The sequence below is a fragment of the Siphateles boraxobius genome, unplaced genomic scaffold, assembly GCF_051911475.1.
Source record: "Siphateles boraxobius isolate OS27281-9 unplaced genomic scaffold, OSU_SipBor_1 53, whole genome shotgun sequence".
NCBI classification, from domain to species: domain Eukaryota; kingdom Metazoa; phylum Chordata; class Actinopteri; order Cypriniformes; family Leuciscidae; genus Siphateles; species Siphateles boraxobius.
In genome coordinates, this window is record NW_027509175.1 from 8,966,579 (window position 1) to 8,986,894 (window position 20,316).

A 20,316-nucleotide genomic window follows, 5' to 3' on the forward strand; every position below is an offset into this window, starting at 1 on the left:
GAAGTTTGGGTTTGCCAGTTTTTCTTCCATGATTTCCACATCCCTAACTGTCTTTAGGGGGAAACCCTCTGGGGTAGAAGAGACGGTGGTGCTCATGTTGCCACGCTGTTGAAGAAGCGTTTGTAGAATCCTCCCCTGGATTCTTTGTGTCTCTTTCATCTCCTCAAGCAGTGTTAAGATGCGAACAAACATGTTGTCCCTGATTTGTCTTTGAGGGGTTTCTGGTGACGTGGTGTCGTGGTGATGGGTTGAAACATTGGGCCATCTAAGGTTACCCAGAGGTGGTGGAAGTGTCGGCCTAGCAGATGGAGGTGAAGACCTCAGGGTGGATGGAGGCGGTGGAGGTGTCTGCACAGTCCTCAGGGTGGATGGAGGCGGTGGAAGTGTCAGCACAGATCTGAGGGTGGATGGAGCCGGTGCACTGTACAAAAATCCACACTGTAAAAATCTCGTACAACAACAACAACAACAACAAAAACCTCACACAAAAAAGCCAAGAATCAAACCACCCAACCAAAGGAAACGATCATCACCAAAAAATATAAATAAAAATACAGTGTGGAGGTGATTACCTGAGGGTCGATGGAGGTGTAGGCCTGATTTGGCTGTAATCATCCTCATCCTCACTGGACAAAATCACTCGCCTAGAAATGTATAATATACAAGCACAATCGAGTTAAAGCATTTTAAAAACAGATGGTTAAAAAAAAAAATACATTTTGGACAACAGGTGATACTACTATACACAGGGTTCATACACATTTCCACCAGAGAATTTCCATGACTGATCTATATAGTATGACAACACTCTGGGTACAAGAGAGACCCTCACATGGATCCTTAAAGAACTCCGGTCAATTTTAACATTGAGCTAATTTCTGGGTAAATTTTGAGTGCTGTCAGTACAGAGAACAACGACAAAAATTGGTGTTGCCTACACCATGTTATCCTCTTTTTAAAATTTGCACCTTGTGGACTTAAATGGGGCAGGTTTTACACCTGCTTTTAGCCTCTTAACATCCTCTATGTGTCATTACAAGTGCACAGCCATGTGAGTGATTTTATTAAGAGTCAACACGGTGAATCTGACTGCAGTAGAAGTTTTCGGTCGAAGTCCACAGTAGTCAATTGTCGAGTTCACGCGCGTGATCATAGGTAACTAACTGCGTGAACTCGCCAATCGACTATGTGGACTTCGACCGAAAACAGGAAATAAATACAGGTATGTGCGCTGGCTGAATTAAATTCACCGTGTTCACTCTGAAGGAATCACTCACAATGGCTGGACACTTGTAATGACGCATCAAGGATGTTAAGAGGCTAAAAGCAGGTTTAAAACGTGCCCCATTGAAGTCAACCGGGTGCAAATTTACAGAGAGGATAACACGGTGTAGGCAACACCGATTTTTGTCATTGTTCTCTGAACTGACAGCACTCCAAATTTACAAAAAAATTAGCTCAATGTCAAAATTGACCGGAGTTCTCCTTTAACATCTGTTCCAACACCCCATTCCCCCTTCAGGCATGCACACATCCATTTGTATACATCTCTTTTTCCCCCTAAACATGTGATTGTAACTTTTATTAATTGATTACATTTAATTTTATTTATTGGTTAATTGTATATCTGTTGTCTACTTCCCTCATTTTGGCAGCTTTGAGCCAAATACACTTAACAAAACTCCCACAAAACTTGTTCTTCCTGTGTCATTGGGAAATTCAAATTTTCATCATCCATTTAGTAGTAGTAATTCAAATACCCTCACCGCTTTTTCCGCTTCCCCCTTCCCGTCTTCTCTGTAGAATCGGACTCGGTTGGTACATCTGTGTTCTGTTCATACTCAACTAATTTTGTGCGGGCAATTTCATACGTTGCTTTGGGAAAGAGACAAATGAGTGTCAATTAGTTTCATTCAGAGCTAATTCAAACCGAATTAACAGTGAAACTCATGTCAGATAATCTCATACAAATGGACACCTTACCGACTTTTCTCTTGACAGTCAACTTGTATGTCGCCCAGTCAATGTGAGGGTCCTATTGCTCTATGACCAGCTTTGCCATGTTCATCCTTGCTGGTGGCCAGTAGCATTCATCTTCCTCAGGCCGACAAACCATTTGGTCGGTATAACTGCCAATCCTCCACTATTTATAAACTCTACTATTGCAAAAGGTAACATGCTTAAAGAAAAACAAATATATACAAAAAATTAAAACAAATAAATAAATAAATAAATAAATAGCACACTAGTGCAGGAGTGGCAATGCCACATATCCAGTCTTGAGTGGCAATAACACCATTTTAGTTTTTAACTCCTCCACAGGTAACAGCTGCAAGTCTTCAGATAAATTAAAAACAAAAAGAATTCCAAGACATGATGAGTCCATTGGATAGGTGAAAAAGGATTGGGCAGTTTCAAAGAAATTAAACAGGACTTTAACAGTTCCAGAATGTGACAAAATGTTCCGCACAATAAGAATCCTTCCCCCTACAGAAAAACAGTTATCGCCACGAGAGGAGGAGATCAGTGTCTGTCCATCATTGTAACGCCTGTATTGTTCCCATGTTGCAATTGAATTAATCAATGGTCCAGAAAAGTGGAGCTGTTTAAGTGGGCTGAAAACTGATGTGGTCTTTTGGCTTGCCACTTTCTGCTTCTCATGGATCCGCCTGACGAGTTGTTGGACAGGGTTTTGAGGCCGGCGGACAAGTTTTTTCAGTTTACCTAAAAATGTCTCAAAGGGAAAAGCTGAAACACTATCTAATGGGCCGAATTTTCGTGCATCTTGAGCTAGGTGGATCAATGAATGCATGTTATAGCTGACAAATTCAGTGCCATAAATTGCAGCAAAATCTGTTACAAAGAGTTTCAAAATCTCCTCAGCATAGTCACAATTGTCAGGAGAACATAAGGCAGGACTCAGAAGAATTCTCATAGATACCGATAGAAGCAAAAAGTTTCTGTACATTATACTGGGTATATTATTGAGGAGAACAACAGGGCCAGTGTAAAGTAAAAATTGCCGAAGCTCTGTAGCTTTCCATGTGCTGAATTCAAACAAGGATCGTGGTTTCCTTGCAAAATTGCTAGGTAAATATTGCCTGATAGAAACCATATATGCTGACATTACAACAAAAAACTTCATAGATTGCCTGCATTTCAGCAGCCCCTTCAACCAAAGAAATATTAACTTATTCATTGCCCCCAAGCACACAAGGTGCATATAATCTAACACAAAACTAGTAACTAAACCTATACCCAGATCATTTAGGGGGGAGGCTGACAGTTGGTGCTGTTGATACCCTTGCCTACCAAATTGCTCATCTGTCCTGAGCTCTGCTGATATTTCAGGATAAGCCACCTTCCCATTAATGTACTGGCCTTTTTGAGTGCACCTCTCACACCCATAATAGCCTGTATGGCCTTTGGAGCATTTAAGAAAGGCACGGGCAGGTGCATCACAAATAAAAGCATCGGGTAATGGTACCCTGAAATGTACACCAATGTACACAATACCACTCTGAGAAACGGCTTTCATATCTACAATGAATTCTTGTAAATACTCTTGCACATTTGCGGGTTTGGACGCACCCGAGTACACTCCAATTACAAAGACACTACACTCTGGAATTTCCTTAATCATACCCAGAATAGGCCACAGACTCATACTGGAGCTACGGAATAAGGGCAATCCATCGATGTTAATTCGAAGTGTGAGAGTATCAGTCACATTTGCTAAATGTCCTAAAGATGTTAGTTCAGCTATGAGAGCATTTTCGATTCCAAAGTGGTAGTAGGAACCCCCAGCCATATTCGCCACATTGCAAGATCTGTCAGTTGACATAAGAGTTCTGCCATCCATTGGGATATCAAGGCCCTTTCTCCTTAGAATTTTAAGAAGTGCAGACAGCACTGTTTGTGGTATGTTGAATTCTGCAGCCCACTCTGCAAGCCCATGCGAATCATCATCATTATCATCTTCCAAGTCAGAACATTCATCTCCATGCAAATCACAGTCACTATCACAACCAGGCACCCAGTTTTCAGAATCCAAATCATCAAAGGAGGATGTGTTAAAATCATAAAAAGAATCTGAGGAATTTTCATCTTCTAAATCATTTGATGAATTCTCAAAACAAATCTCATCACAAGCATCGTAGAAAGTGTCCGTGGAATCTTCACTTTCAGTATGCTCTAACAAATCATCCAGTGGGTATTCCTTTACAAAATAATGTGCCAACAAATCATCAATCACAGACTCCTTTTCAAGGAGACGCAAATGTTCCTCCACTTTCGCTGATATTTTTCTCCTTTTAGTTCTTTCTGAACACTCCATTATTTCTATAAAAAAATAGAAAATAAAAAAAGCATTTTAGTTTTTAGCTATGATTACAGGGGATCAGGAATGACAAACTCTAGAGTAAAATTGCAATTCATATTGTTTGGTGAAGCTGGTATTAATGTGGCTGATTTTACCAACTTTTCTTCTGGTAGCCTTCAATTTGATCAGTACACTATTTTAAAGGTGGCATTAATCTCTGTTAAGGTCTAACCTTTTCCTATCGTGTGTCAATTGATTTCGATTAATATGCGTGGGAGAGAGAGCAAGACAGCGCTCGTGCTGTTTGAAGACGGTGAGAGTGCGGCCGGGCGGGGCACTCTCTCTCTCTCTCTGCTCGTTCGTGTTGTTTGAAGACGGTGGGAGTGCGTGCGCGCGGCCGGGCGGGACTCTCTGCTCGTTCTTATATTCGCCCTTGTAAAGACTCTGGGCGGATCTAATCCGTGGGGAATTTGCATATCATAATTAATAATTGGTAATTAATAATTATTCATACATGTTTGGATTAGATCAGTCTTACATGTTAATAAAACTCCCGATAAGGGATGATATGTAATTTTACCTGCATGCATGCTTGTGTATCCTTGCACTTAACCACAAGTTGATTGCAATTACCTGCACGGACCACGTTTTACAAACCAGGCAAAATTAATTAGCTCAATTGTCAGACTACTATCTGTGGGAATCCACAATATCATCTTACTTTATAGGATTTCAGGAAAAGCAATTCTGTGGCCACAAGAATTGGGTTTCCTGCCCTATAAACACATACTCTTTAAAGTATCTTTAATTTGTAAGCTTGTTGCTATAAGATCTTTTGGCACTTAAGGGACTTAAATGAGCAAAAAGGCAGTACATCAATCAGATGAATATAATGAATTTAATAAGGCAGAACTACTTATGTATTTACTACGGTTACATGGGATATATGTATTTACAAACATAATAAACAACAATACACGATAAGGCATCGATGAATGAGAAATGCATGGAGTGTGGACAATGGAAACACGTGTGAGAGGGGAAGGGAGAGAGAGAGAGAGAGAGAGAGAGCATTGGTAACATTCCCCTGACAGTCCCCTGCCTGTGACAACACAAAAACATCATCTTAATGCTTCTTAGAAGCTCTATAAAGAGATATACTTAAGTTTCTGGGTCTCTCTGTGTCGCGGCATTCCTGCGCGTGCGTGAGCGGAGTCCTTTAGGAAGCGTCACTGGGTGCTGCTTGGCGCGCGTTGAACGGAGTTTCCAAGTCTTTGGGGTAACATTACCAAAGGAAAATAGTTCGGCTAAGTTTGTTTCACTTTGTGGAAGTGAACAGAGTCGACTACGGAAAACAAAACTTTGACTAACAAAGAAAAGAAATAAAGATCTCTACGGGGAAATCACGCGGAGTTAACGTCACATCTTCGCATGGCTGGTGAAGAAGCGTGTGTGCGTCTCTCGCCACATGGTCACGTGCGCGTGTTTATCCTTCAAAACGAGCGCGCGCTCGTTTAAAGGTCCCTTGTAGATGGATTTGCTGAAGAGATATGTCACGCGGTGTTCTTTTCACTCGTCGATTGGAATTAAACACGGAGACTTATCTAAGACTGAAAAACACAAACTAAACTAGAAACAAATAAAAGAAAGGCGAAGAGCTCGCCCGGAGGCGAGACCCTACATTTTTGACAGTCAGAGTAACAGAGAGACGAGCGGAGGGGGGAAGCGTCATTTATCACCTTGGAGAAATCCGGCCTCTTCCTGTTGACTTGGCCAATTAGAGGGTTGGAATTTCACAGGCGGGACTTTGGTTTTTATTGCTCTTTGTCTAAGAGAGAGACATTTAAAACCGACGAAATTAGGGTGTTTAAGAGCAGAATCTTCACAATTCTTATAATACTAATGCGTCACAAGTTTAGCGAAATGTAATGTCAATTAACAACTGGGGAATGAAGATTGGAGTTTATCAAGACCAAACTTGCCACAAATGGATTTGGTTAAACATTAGTTGGCCGAGTTTAAAACATTATCGCATTAGAGTTGTCGAGAAACATAGACCAAACCACAAAAAGGCAACTCATGAAATAGGGAACTTAGATACATTGTTCATACAATTCTCAAGTGGACATATAATAGCATATACTGTATATATATGAATACAGGATTCATTTCTCCTCCTTGGTTAGAATTCAGAGAGGGTGGCAGTTCTGTGAACATTCCTTTGGGTCGTAAACGCCGTTATCTAAGAACACCAGTGATGTTAGTTTTGGTCTCTTTTCACTCCAAAGATGGAAAACATAGTAAACTATATTTTTCATTAACTTCTTACATATATTTGGCTCGAGCAAGTTGAGCGATTTCGTTTAATACCAATCACTCCGTGTTTGTTACGCATACAAGGATATATATAAACTCTTAGACCTTTATAGAAGTCCGCAAGGTTCAACTACATAACTAACAGTCCTAGATAGACAGGATACAGTATAAACTTCAAACGTACAGGAATACATCATGTTTACATTTCATAATCACTCATTTCTGGGTTTTAATGTTATAGATGCATATATGTGTGTGTGTGTGTGTGTGAGTGTGTGTTGTCCATTTGCGCATCTGGCATTCCTTCCTCGCTGGGGGGGGGGTTTGGAGATAACGGTCTTCTTGGATGTTGGCTCGCGAACAAATCAGGATCGCGCGAGGATCTCTGTGGGGACTCATTACGCTGTAAAGGTGTCACAAACTAATCTACCCTCCAGACTGGCTGGCGCTAACGGAAGATTTAGAATTGGAAGAGTCATAGGTTGGGGCTTTAGAAACCCCTGTTAACGTGTGTTTATTGTGTTAAGGAATGCTGCCTCCATGATTCTGCGCTCATACCCTACACCCTGCACTGATCAAATTCACCGATCAAATAAGGCTTTGGCGGGACAATTGTTTTTTGCTTTGGCGGCCGCGAAAAAATGCAGGAAAACCCCTGTATCAGTCGATCTATGTAGCTAAGGTGCATAGCAATATGGAACTTTGGAAAACACTGTCGATTAATCCACAATATTAAACGACGCATTAAACAATTCACACGTCGCCTTAATGTAAAAGACAAATAAACATATTTATGTAGATAAATGAGTCCCTTATTACTATGGAAAACCCTTCCATGTCGCTTTATGTTCCATTTAAGAGGTGAATTTGTAGTGCAGCAGTTAAACTCCGCTTCTCTGTTCCGCGGCCAGTGGATGCAAATCCTGGCGCGAATAAGTGCCTTGACACGACACCCTAGCCGATAAAACATTGCTGACATTCAAATGGACTTTCATCAGTGTTTTTGCTTTAACTGTAAATACATTTTACAGCTTTTTTTTTAAACAGCTTGCTAATTATGCCTGTTCGACTGCCTTGCTATCAAGTTCACAACCAAATCCTTCTAAACAATATATTCAAGTCAACCACTCAAAATAAGCTCAACATATGCATGATATTGACTTAATAAATTAAACTCGTCTGTTCAACGCCATGCTTTAACCATGGTTTAATTTACGTTAACAAAGCTACACAGCTAAGTTACCTCACTGGTTTAACTTACATTCGCTAAAAGCTAGTTCCTGGCCTCTTAACTAATACTTTCCAAAAAAGCTTTTGTTTAACATACATCATACGGTAAAATCATCCCCTGTTTATTATACATTGAGGCAGATTCTCTTACCTGTCTTTTGTCCACACGACACCGTAATGGATCCTTAACAGACAGCAGACTCAAAAGGCGGTAAAATTGTTGCTGGGCAAACTTCTATCGCCCGGTGATGGGGGTGGAACTTTCCGGATGTGCGCACTGCTTACTTTAGAGTTTGAACATTTTGTGGGGAAACCTGCTGTGGCAAACTTATCTGTTGAAAATCGTATAGTGCTTAAAACCACTATTAAATTGCTATGGCTTCTAAATAGTTTAATAGTCTAATAAAATGTATATTTTATAAAATGTATAAAAAGTGGACCTAGCCCAGTGGCTATTGTTAAAAATAGCATCCATGTCTGACATAATCAATTTTGAATATTTTATATATGAAAACATAATATAGGAGTTTAGCCCATCTGCTGCCCATGTGGGGCCCAACAACAAAGCCCACTCTGAGCCCATGCCCAGCCGAAGCCCAACTAGCCCAAGTGAGGCCCATGTGGGCCCCAAGTGGACGTGTTTGCAGGGATGTCTCGTGAGGCTTGCGCCTGCCTCAAAATCTCTCACTGTTTAATATACAAGACGAACCCACAGACACTGCAATGCTGATCTTATTGACCTATTTCTCATCTGATCTTATATTTTATTTGCTCTTTTTATCCGTATGGGAGTGCGCTCGTGGCTCTATTAAAGCCTTGGTTATACTCGACGCTTCCGCAAGAGCGTGAAGGTGCGCGCGGCAAAATGACGTCATTGCGGTGTGGGCGGTCGTGCGCGTTGGGTGTGCAAGACCCCATTTCGCCTGGCGGTGTGCACGGCACTTTTTGTAACATCGCGCGCGGCGCCGCATCTGAAGATGAACGACTTTACATCCTGCATTATAAATTGTAGTATCACTCTCCAGAAATTATAAACAAGAAATTCTTGAAAAAAGTAGTCCAAATAGTATTTTCTTTTTAAAAATATGATTAATATTTCAAAAACTTTTGTCTAAAATTTCACTGTGGTATTAACAGCTGAGGACCATGACTGTCAATGGCATTTTTAAAATATAGTATATATTTGGATCCTTTTATGAAAATGACATGTTTTGTTGATATTCGTTTATTATTATTATTATTATTATTATTATTATTATTATTATTATTATTATTTTATTTTTTTTAGAGATTATCAACAGAATTTCTTTTTTGTGGGGTGAGTAACATGAGTTTTAGTAAGTGTTGATTATTAATGAATATTAGAACAAATTTTGGCCACGCTATTTGTGTTACTAACAATAGAAATTAGGACAGATATGGGTTAAATGCCTTGAACTAGATGTGGTCATAGCTACAACCATAACTTTAAGTTTTGTTTGACCTGATTTCAAATAGCTTATTTAAGTCTTTATTAACTGTCATGAGCCTGCTGTGTGGTCAAACAAATCTGTTCTTATTGCTTTTTGTCTAAAAAATATCTCATATTTCTAAGTTTCTCTATTTGGCAGCAAAACTATAACATAAACGAGTGGTCTTGAATTCAAAGTTTCACTTTTGTGGTACAAAAGAAGAAGAAAATAAATGACACACAGCCTCATTCCTTTTCCGTCACAGTCTCATATGTTTCCATGCCAACAGTGACATCAGCACTGTGCACGGATGTGCGTAAGGATGAAAGACTCCTCTGCTCTGGTTCTCCATGGTTACCAACTTACCATCCACTGCCAGCCAACTGCAAAAGTTTTTATCAGTCACATGATCATTTGACCTATATGGGGATTAATCATAATAAAACTATGCAACAATGCATAAAAAATGGTAACACTTTTGTTTAGGGTCATTAGCATGAGGCTAGGATATTACAAGGATATTGGCTGTTTATTAGTACTTATAAAGCACATATTAATGCCTTAGTCTGCATGACCATATTCAAAATCCCTTAATCATACCCAATAACTATTAATAAGCAGTAATTAGGAGTTTATTGAGGCAAATTTGTATTGAAATTTTATTGAAAAAGACAAATTGTTATTTTCATGCTGTACAACATGTCATAGGAGTGAGTGAAATGTGTGGTGACATTTATGGTGTATTTTACTGACAATAACAGTAACAGTAGCCTATATGTTGAGTTACGGAATTGTTTATTTAATCAAAACATTTTGTAGAAACAACCAGTTTAAAAGAATTAACTTTGTTAAACAACATTCAAACTCAAATGTCAAGAGCATCATTACCGTAGCTTTAGGTAAGCAGGTAGGTAATAGTATGTAATGTATTTCTTTTTCAGTGTATGAGTAATTACCTTTACCTGATCCTGCATTTTCTAACTCTTTCTTTTTGCTTTTAGATTTATGAACAATCGTGTACCATCTAACAAGAGATATCAGCCAACAGAATATGAGCATGCTGCTAACTGTGCCACACATGCGGTGAGTTGTGTGTTTAGAATAAGAATAAGCTAGAATAGGGAGGGATTAAGGAGTCCCTGTAGTAGTGCAGTAATCGATTTCTGAGAAACGCTGTTGAAAGTAGAACGGACCGAGCACCAAAACACATTTGCAGCTAATCAGGAGTAAGGGGCGTATACACTTTGATAGGGGAGGTGCCTGTGTTGCAGTGTGTTTGTGAATTTAGGGGTGGAGCTATCAAGATAGGGGTGTGAATCTTTTGGGTAGGGGCGTGCTTGTTTTGGTGATTTCAAATATCTACAGCGTTTTTTTTTCAGAAATCGCTTACTGCACCTTTAAATTACGTTTTATTAACAAAGTTCAGGATGAGCACATTCAGATAATCAACCTAACTAGCACGAGAGGAGGTATATATATATAGATGACCTACCTCTATCTCATGACAGTTTTCCAGCATCCCTTAACCACCTCAACTCCTCAATCTTAAAGGGGTGGTAAAACGCATTTTTTCGAAGGCTTGATTGTGTTTGTGGGGTGCACTGTAACATGTGTTCATGCTTTGTTTTTTTAAAAATTGCATTATTTTTCATATATTTTACCTTTATTCTACACTGCTCTGCCCCTCCTTGTAAAAACGGTCTGATGGTTTCCTGGTTCTATGAAGCCAGTCCCTCAATACTACGCAATGAGCTCAGGTTGGTTAGCTGGCCCAGTATGTTCTGATTCACTAACCGTCTAGTGCACGTTTTCCGGAAACGTCACGCCCCTTACCTTTACCGTAGTTTGTGCTTTGGTGTATTATAAACAATGGCGTCAATAAAACCAATCGGACCCGGGGAAACTTTAGTGAAGATGATCGAGCAGAACCTGTTAAAGAACGGCTGTTAAACGACGTTTCAGAAAGGTTTGTTTTTTGTTGTTCTCTCATTACTTTTTAGATACGCTGTTATTTAATTGTACTAATTATTATAGAATTACAAAAACAATAAGCTTCATAAACAAGAATTTCATATAATCGTTCTAACAAATTATACTACAGTCCTCAAAGGGATTTTTTTGAGTAGGCTAAAGACTGCGGATCTGTAGTGATCGTTTCTGACTGTATGCCACCGTTACTTTTGTATTTTTAGAACGATTGTAGCCAAATATCTGTCGACAGAACTATTAACCCAAAACGAACACTAAACATCGGCTCTACTACAGTAGCCAAATAAAACACAGAACCATGTTTAGCATGCCTGTGGATAAACAAGCATGTAGATAAACATGAAAGCTCTAATCAAAGAATAATTTACACTAATTCCAAGTTCGCTGTTGAGATTAAGAAAAAGTTTGGTGTTTGTCAGATAGCCTTAAGTATGAATGAGCATTTAACAAACCAGCAGAGCCAAACAGCGTTGTAATTTGTTAACTTCCTTGCTACAGCGTACAATTAACAATACGAACTATTACAGGAAAACACATCAACGAAAAATAAATCATACTTACAGGTTGTGGCTCGTTAACAAAAGCTTCTGTTTTTAAAGTTGGAACTGCTCCATCTTTCAGAACAAGCCGATGTGCGAATCATGCATTGAGCTTGCGAAGATTGTGAAAGCTTTCCTCCGTAACATGTGCACCACAGAGAGCGAGATTTGGGTCATAATTATGAGGGACCGAGTTAAAAATGAATTTTAACCATTGATCCCTAACTCCCTCGTCCCTAGTAAGGCTGAACAAAGTGGACCTGCAACCGGGATGAAAATAACAGCAGTGTTTCAACGGCATTGCCACAACTCATCTCCAAAACAGCAATATAAAATGGCCTCGCCCCACTTAAGTATTCTCGGAGGAGGGGTTTATGTAAATAATGGGATTTACTGAGGTCAGCAACCCTGGAGGAATGTCGTGTAGTCCAAAACCGGCCGTTTGCTGTAGTCCTTAGAAATTGATTTTTTTAAAAGCAAATATCTCCCTTTGCTTTGAACTTGGAGCGCTGTAACTTTGCAGATGTTGTTTATGCTCAAACAGCAACATTACACACTAGCTAAAGTTAGAAAAGTGAAATTGTGTTTTACCACCCCTTTAAATATTTCCTATCCCAACCAGGAATGGGGGAGTACTCTGGGTTCGGCCCAAATTCAGCACGCCAAATATGCATACTTTTACTATATCCGATATGTGAGGGAGGGTGAATTTGTGAAGTGCTCGTGGAAGAGATGAGTTTTCAGCTGTTTCTTGACAATTATCAGGGATTTGGCTATCAAGTGAAGTCAAGTCACTTTTATTTATATAGCCCTTTATACAATATAGATTGTTCAAAGCAGCTTTAAAGTCTTCATGAAATCAAATTTTACCATTCGTATTTTTACATGTAATATTGTAGTGTTTATTATAAATGATTTACCTGTGCACTTCATTATTTTTTAAACATTTTTTTGGCTGCTCGTCCTCATTCTCATCGTCGGGTTCCTCAATTAAAAATGCTTCCTGGGAGGGTAACGGTGGTGAGTCCGGTGGAGAGAAACTTTCCACAACTAACTGTAAACTGGCCTTCAAATCTACCTCCATTTTGTTAGCAACGCCCAACCTCCAACGATCCAATCAATTCCCGAAAGACGAAATCAAGCCCCGCCCTTCATTTTTTTCTAATTTCCATTTCACTCGGATATACGTCACAATAAGGAAAAAAGGACAATCTCAACTTCCGTTTCATGACGACTTTAAAGTGATAACAGGAAAATAATGCATTTTGGTTGTTGTTCTGCTGAAGTCAGTTCAGTGTTGATTCAGTTCCGTTGATCATCAATTATTAAATAAGTTAATTTAATCTATAAAGCAGTTCTGCAAAAAAGTATGTCATCGTCCAGCTCTGTTCAGTTCTCATACAACAGCGTCAGTACAGTCAGATCAATAATATTGTTGAATATTAAGTGTCCACAACTAAGCAAGCCATAGGCGACAGTGGCAAGGAACCCAAACTCCATTAGGTGACAGAATGGAGAAAAAAAAACCTTGGGAGAAACCAGGCTCAGTCGGGGGGCCAGTGCTCTTCTGGCCAATGAACGAACACAGTGTGATTATGATTCAGGATGCATCAAAAGTCAGAATTCAGATCGGGATCGGTAGCATTCAAATATTCATCCCGTTCCTTTTGCTTGAAGATCGGATTCATCACGCCAATATGGAGCCAAAGCTGGCCATAGGGTCTGTGCGGAGGACCTGTCTGGTTCTTGTGGTCTTTGCTGAGGATCTGTGCCGATGGCTGTCATGTCGACGAGGCCTTCACAGGAGATTGTCTTGTAGACATGGTCTCTGCTGACATTCAGGGCTGCGTTTTGGTCATGTCTAGGTGCAGGTCCACCATCTGATAACTTAAACTGACAGAGTGTCTCTGCTTCCCGAACAATGCTAGGAAGACTATTCCAGAGTTTGGGTGCTAAATAAGAAAAAGATCTAACCCCTGCCGTCGATTTTAATATTTTAGGTATTATCAGCTGGCCAGAATTTTGAGATCGCAATAGGCGTGAAGGATTTTAATGCGTTAAGATCTCACTAAAGTACAGAGGAGCTTAAAGGGTTAGTTCACCGAAAAATGAAAATTCTGTCAGTATTTACTCACCCTCGTGTTGTTCCAACCCAGTAAGACCTTCGTTCATCTTCGGAACACGAATTAAGATATTTTTGATGAAATCTGAGAGCTGGATCACTCCTCCATACTCCTTCTTGAAGGATTGAACTTGCTTCTTGAAGGATTGAACTTGCAGGCCCCGAAAAGTTATTACAGACATCGTTAAAATAGTCCAAGTGACAACAGTGGCTCAATCTTAAGTTTATCAAACGACGAGAATACTTTTTGTGCGCAAAAAAACTAAAATAACGACTTTATTTCAACTATTCATTTCCTTCTCTGTGGGCCTCGAGTCAGTTCACTAGTGTAAAAGCGTAGAGCTTCTGTTGTTGTACGTCACACACATCACCCACATGACCAGCGTCGGCCAATAGTGAGCCTACGTGTGACATAGCTCTACGCTGCAGAGTGTGGAGTGTTGAGGCGCGGGCGCGGACACTTGCATTTTTCTATCAACCGTGGAAACAACTTAAAATAAGCTACTCTATCATTTCTGGTCATACAGAAAATAATAATACATCATTCGCAACTACTTTTATATATAAGTTCCGTGTACTTTTGCGTCCACTCGTTTTTCTTTTTTTAACCCGTAATTGAAAAACGAAAAATGAACGGTTGTTAGGCTATTTTCAAAACGCAAAGTTGAACACCAACATTTGAATTTGAACTGTAGGCTACACACCAAATGCTGCACAAAAAAATTAATATTGATGTATTTTCAGATTTTTGTTTATGACTTTTTCCCCCTTTATTAAATATTTGAAATATTCACAAATTAATAGGGAAAAAAATGTAGATTTTACCGGTTTTCTAAGGCCAAATTAGAAGCTGGAAATTAGATTTGAATTTGTTCATTTAAAAGACGACATTTTGAGACGCGCTCCAGTTCACGGAGATCAGGAAAGCGCGCCTTATTTTCTTTTATTTTACAAAAGCACAAAGTTTTCTTGTTATTGTGAGTTTACACCAATAAAATTGTGTATTTTTATCATAAAAAATATTGTGAGTACAGTTTATAAACTGAAGGGACGGATTGCACAACCGTCGCCACGGATTTTCCCACAGATGAAGGGTTTTTTCCCTCCATAATACGGGGTTTAAATATATATTTACCATATTCATATTCATCATTTATATTGTCCATTTCTGCTAGCCTACATAATAAAAAGAATACACTAGCCTACAAAATCGCAAGGTAAGAAATAAGTGAACATTTGAACCTATATGCCCATGTATGTTTTCTTTTCTTTTCATTACACAATTTACGCAAGTTAACACCCAATACTTGAACAGTTTAAAGTGTAATCTGGCAATTCAGGAAGCAGCTTCTGAATTGGGACGCAGAAAACCTCTGGCCATGATCCGGCTATTAAAGCCGAAAATACATGACTGAAACATCCTCACCAATGTACTCCAGTAAAATATAAACAAAATACTGTTTAATCAATTATATAAAATTAATTATCAGGATGGCAGCCTTAGGCTACTCTCGCACCGTTGCTTGGCGCCAGGAGCGGTAATCGGGAATACCTGGTTCGTCCTCACCCGCTGTACCTTTCACCTACCCAGATAAGGTCCTTACTGCTGTTAAGTTTCTACTTAAAGACACAAACTGGTACTAAAATAAACTGGCCAAAACTGACCGTCCCTAAGGTCAGAGGTCCTGTACCATATGTTCCTGAAACGTCACACACAAGCACGTACACACATATATTTTTATACATTGAATGGGTTCCACTGCATGAAAAGTGGGATATTCGTCAGTAAGCGTCACTGTAGATTGTCGTGGAAGTTCAGGTTTACGACTACACACGGCAATTTGCAGGCAACACCCAAAACTGCCGTGAATTGTCGGAAATTGACGTGGGCCTTGCTTGGCAGTTGTCCCCCCATGACCCCCCTCCTCCTAATTCTAGGGGAGGCTTTAACATGTAAATGAAAATGCTGTGAGCTATACAAATGCAAATGAGGGTAGCAGGGGGAGTTTTACCCCAGGTGACATTTTTCTAAAAGGTATAACTTAATTCTAAGAAAATCTCACTTCTGTTTAGCTATGCATTTACTGAATGAGCACTGTGCCACTGTTCGTCCGACTGTTTCTGTATTTTATTTTATTCTAAACTGTTTTAATTATTTGCTGTATTTTATTTTATTATTCTAAATTGTTTTAATTATTCTGATTTATTTTGATTATTTTAATTTCTTCTATGTAAAGCACTTTGAATTACCATTGTGTATGAAATGTGCTATATAAATTAACTTGCCTTGCCTACATTTTAAATGTATATATTTAATGAAAGTATGCTAGATTAATTACTGCATGTCATTAGCAATGGCCAATATTGTGCAAAAAAGATACACAAAACAATTTATTTCAACAATTAATTTTATTCAGGCTTTGCCACAAAGGTAAAATGTGCATTCCATGCAAACAACATCACAGTCTCCTAGAGCTCAACCACTGTGCATAGTGGCATGACTACAGTGACCTTTTCTTTGGTCTTCCTTAAATGCACATTGGATGTGTTAACCACACATCTCCCAGCAATGCACTCAACAGACAGAAATGATGCTGGGTATGACGTGTCTGTTCCCTGCAAGCTCCAAACTTCTATTGGCTTTCCATAAAAATATCTGTCGGGGTGGGGATGAAGCCAGGAAACTTGCGCAATAACATGTTTGAATGCAGAACCTTTTGACACAACATTAACAACTATAAACTGCTTTATAATGGCTGGTCGTAGTTCTGCTAGAGGGTCAAGGTTGGGTTCCTCAAAACTGTTAGTGTTTCCACACCACTTAGCATGTACATATGCTGACCTTTCCGCTCTAGATCCATCGATTGAGTAGGTTACATTCAGATATGTTACCCGTTTCCATGTCATGGCAAAACAGTCAACGTCAGTGACACAAGGGTACATCTGATGATACATTGTTAACATGGCATGTCTGTCAGGCTCATCCAAGATTGTCTGGTGGAATGGAGACAGAGGCACCACTGCACAGTTTTCTAAGTGAAGTCTTTCTGCTGACACCAAAACACTGTGCTTCACATAAAGCATATCAGCTGTGTCATTGCATGACAAAGTCCCAACCATTTGTCTTCCTAAAATACTGGCAAATTCAGCACCATATTCACAAGTCCATGGCATATCAAGCTGTTGGCTCTGCTGAAATTGCCTCATAATCTGGACTTCAATTCTCCTATTGTTGTTATTAAACTTTCCCAGTATTCCATTAAAATGCTCAAATGAAAAACACCAAAAAGAATAAACTGGTCCATAATCCAACATGCACTCTTTCAAATGAAGATGTAAATGCATGTTGGGGGTGCAGTGCAATGGGCCAAACAGTTCGACAAATTTTAAGAGAAATGTCTGCAGGTATCCATCTGCTACTTCCAGTCTATTGATGGATATGACTCTGGAGCAGAGTATGATACAAGCCTGCACAATGTTCACAGAGGCGCCGAGGTCTTTTCTTTAGTCTTGGGACTTCCATCTTTTAACTGACGGCACCCCGTGACAGTGTTTATATCACAGAGCTTGGGTGCTTCTCATTTCTTATTTGTGCATCCTCGTTTCCTTTCCTCGCTTCCTTTCCTAGCGCCTCAGCTCCGCCCCCTGTAGGTTGTGAGGGAAGGACGCAAGGAAAGAAAATGAGGACGGAGGAATCGAATGAAAGCTTTTTTTATACATTGGAATACTTGATCACTCGAGCGTCACTTCACAGCGTCATCAGCCGCGCTCAAAGGATCTGCCCGCCCCTTACGTTGTTGAAGTTTGTTTATTTAAGAAATTCATAATGAATAATAATAAAGAAAGATACCCTGTTGAAATATGTGAGATGTGTGGTTTATATAAGCTGCAAAGGTAAACTATAAATTAAAAAGATTGTGACCGATGTGAAGGAGAATGTATACGTGCATCATGTTTAGTCAATAAAACACTTCCGCATAGGATACAGCTGTGCATCCTCGCTCATGACTCCTCTAAAAGCCTCCTCACTCCTCGATCCTCGACTCCTCGCGGTGCAATTAGAGAATTGAGATGTCCTTTAAGATGGCTGTGCTTGATTGGTTTCCGGGTCATAGGATGGAGGACAGAGGAGACGAGGAGGGATATTGAGAAGCACCCCTTGTTTATATCATAGGCATGCAAGCTTGTCTCGCGAGTTCTTCCGTATAACAATGACCTCACATGTGATTGGAGGAGCCCGACGAGCCTTCTAGACCTCGTCCAATCAGGTGCAAGGTCATGATGACGCATACGGCAGTACTTGCAAGACGAGCATATAAACAGAGTGACAGGGTGCTTCTCAATATCCCTCCTCGTCTCCTCGCTCCTCCGTCCTCCATCCTATGACCCGGAAACCAATCAAGCACAGCCATCTTGAAGGACATCTCAATTCTCTAATTGCACCGCGAGGAGTCGAGGATCGAGGAGTGAGGAGGCTTCAGAGGAGTTATGAGCGAGGATACACAGGTGTATCCTATGCGGAAGTGTTTTATTGACTAAACGTGACGCACGTATACATTCTCCTCCCCCTTCACATCGGTCACAATAATTTGAATTTATACTTTACCTTTGCAGTTTATATAAACCACACATCTCACATATTTCAGCAGGGTATCTTGCTTTATTATTATTCATTATGAATTTCTTAAATAAACAAGCTTCAACAACATAAGGGAAGATCCTTTGAGCGCTACTGATGACGCTTTGAAGTGACGCATTGTGAGCAAGTATTCCAATGTATAAAAAAAAACTTTCATTCGATTCCTCCGTCCTCATTTTCTTTCCTTGCGTCCTTCCCTTACAACCTACAGGGGGTGGAGCTGAGGCGCTAGGAAAGGAAGCGAGGAAAGGAAACGAGGATGCACAAATCAGAAACGAGAAGCACCCACAGATGTTTTTACTCCTTTACTCGGACATTTTCCTACATTTCCTACGTTTTTGCTGCTTTCCTGTTCTACAATGGCTGGACGGCGTCTTCCCTTCAACTCCCCTTCCGCCATCAGTTCTTGGCAATTCCTCATTTGCCCTCTCACGTCTGGCAGGTTCAAAATTATACGGCTGCGGGCCATAATACATGTTGGCTCTTGCCACCTCTTCCTCATCCCAGTCAGTCGCCATATACTAGACTGAGGCTACCTTTCCTCCACTTCTCCCAAACGTGATGTCATCACCGAATTGCGTAAAAAAACCTGTTACTACCAAAAACGTAAAAAACTGGTCTTTAAGACCATTTTTGAGACATTTTAAAATGATATAGATATCTTGAGTGATTTATGTACCCATTAATCGACAGTGGTGGTTAACCTGCAACATGGCCTTTAAAATTAACATTTAAATCTGTGCAATATCTCTCACATTTTTATATTATGTCTTTATTTTACAAAACTAGTTCGTCGAGAAGAATCCACTCTCTAGCGACGATGAACATTACAATGAAACCCCTGCACTGTCAGATCAAGCTTTCTGCCTGGTTTACGTCATTGATGCAAATACAATCAAACTCTCAGACGATAAGCTATTTATTGAGAAGCTGAAGATCATCCACAAGAAAATCAGTGATAACAGTAAAACATTTTTATCTTCATTATTTAATCACAATTTTCACAACACTGTATAAAACCGTCTACATTCCCTTTGATAAACTATATTTAGCATATGTGCATATATGAATAGTTGATCTCCATTTAGTCAAGGTACTAAAAAGTTAATTAATAAAAATTTTACAATTGCCATTTGACGTTTTTTTTTTTTTTTTTTTTTTACGAAATGAAATAAACTGAAAACATAGGAATATATGAAATAATTCAGATCAAAATCATTTGGACTTTGTTTCTTATTGTAGATATTCCTCAAGTGATTGTCTTGACTAAAGTGGATGAAGCATGTCCGCTGGTCAACAAGGATCTGAAGAAGATCTTCACTAGCAAGAAGATCAAAGAGAAGGTAGATCATTTATTTAAACATCTACGCATGTTACATGTTCTATATTTCTGTAGTTTTACAAACAATTTTGCATTCTGCTCCTGTCCAGATGGAGATCTGCGAAAGCATTGTGGGTGTGCCATTGAGCAATATCTTTCCGGTGAAGAACTACCATAATGAGTGACACAAATGATAAAGTTGATGTTTTGATTCTCAAGGCATTTGAGCAGATTGTGCGTTCTGCTAATGCAAGACTGAGGAGGGGTGCTTCAAACGTGTGAGAAATACATAAGTTGGAAGACCAGAGAATGTTGTAACATGCATGAGCAGAGCATTTAAAAAAAACACATAGGCTACATCATGTTTTTTTCCTTATAGTTGAATGAA

At 39.5% G+C, this 20,316-nt stretch overlaps 1 pseudogene; it reads left to right on the top strand.

Annotated features, from left to right (window-relative positions):
* The first annotated feature begins 305 nt into the window (after positions 1 to 305).
* On the top strand, positions 306 to 20,210 carry LOC143713994 (interferon-induced protein 44-like; annotated as a pseudogene).
* The last annotated feature ends 106 nt before the right edge of the window (positions 20,211 to 20,316 follow it).